Below are 1,353 nucleotides of genomic sequence, written 5' to 3'. Positions count from 1 at the left end.
ATTGTTACAATGGGTCAACCTGTATCCTTGTTTCAGCATTTTGTTATTTCCCTTTCCCTCCCCAAATTAGAAAAATGTATATACAAGACGCAAGGCACTAAAATATCATGGCTTAACTGGGTCTCTGACTCTTGCTTGGCTTTCTCCTGCAAAACTAAACTTTGCACTTGAGTCATATTTCCAGTTCTGAATTTTTGCTAATTAATGGGAGACAAGTGTCTGAAAGATGTTTTGGCCTGGGCTGCCTTTGATCTCAGCTTACTAATAAGTAGTTAGGGTTATGAGCCACTGGTGTTTGGATTCTTTTTTCACTATTTTAAGAATCAATTTTGAAAAACAAATTTTTTCACCTGCATCTAATATATTAAAGAAAATATCTATTCCATTATACTTCCCTAAATATGAAGAAAGAAATTTGGTGCAACCTGGTGCCACTCTTGTCCTAACTATGTACATATGACCATATAAAAGTTGCTAATTGAAATGCACACCAAGACATGGAAACAACAGATCTGTTTTTGGTTGTTGACCTTGTGGTCATCAATGCCCTGTATCAAATTCTTTCTTTTTATTTCATTTCATTTTTCCTTTTCCATTGATTTTTCCCAAATAATCACTGTGTTTGATTCTTGTATGACATTTTTTCAAAGAATTTTTAAACAAATTCATTAGAAACACATCTAAATGTGTAAGAAAAAAATGAGAAAAGTTAAAACAGGAGTTAATAAATTGAATCTAAGCCGGGTGCCGGGGGTTCACGCCTGTAATTCTAGCTACTCTGGAGGCAGATATATGAGGATGTCGGTTCAAAGCCAACCCAGGCAGGAACGTCCGTGAGAATCTTATCTCCAATAAACCACTAGAAAACCGGAAGTGGTGCTGTGGCTCAAGTAGTAGAGCACTCACCTTGAGCTGAAGAGCACAGGGACAGTGCCCAGGCCCAGAGTTCAAGCCCCACGATCGTCAGGGAAAAAAAAAAAAGATTGAATCTAAATAATTCTATTACAATACATCTTGAAAATACTTTTTCCTCCGTAAAATTGTTTTTTCACATTTTTTATTACCTGGATCAGCCACACCTCCCCACATCATGCTCATCAATCTCTTCCTCTCTTCCCAAACCAATCTCAAAAAGCTTCCTTGCTATGGGAAGGGATGGGAAGGGGAGACAAAGGAGGAGGCTACAATGCTTGATAAGGAATGTACTCATTTTCTTGCCCATGTAATTGTAACCTTTCTGTACAGTATTTTCACAATAAGAAAATAAAAAAAGTAAAAAATAGCTGTGTTGCTCCATTTCCACACATGGACACAATGTATTCTGACCACAACACAACCACTGCCATTCTCCTA

This window comes from Dipodomys merriami, unplaced genomic scaffold (assembly GCF_024711535.1).
Source record: "Dipodomys merriami isolate MVZ:Mamm:240054 unplaced genomic scaffold, mDipMer1.0.p SCAF_506, whole genome shotgun sequence".
Lineage (NCBI taxonomy): Eukaryota > Metazoa > Chordata > Mammalia > Rodentia > Heteromyidae > Dipodomys > Dipodomys merriami.
Note: the sequence above shows the minus strand (reverse complement) of the source record.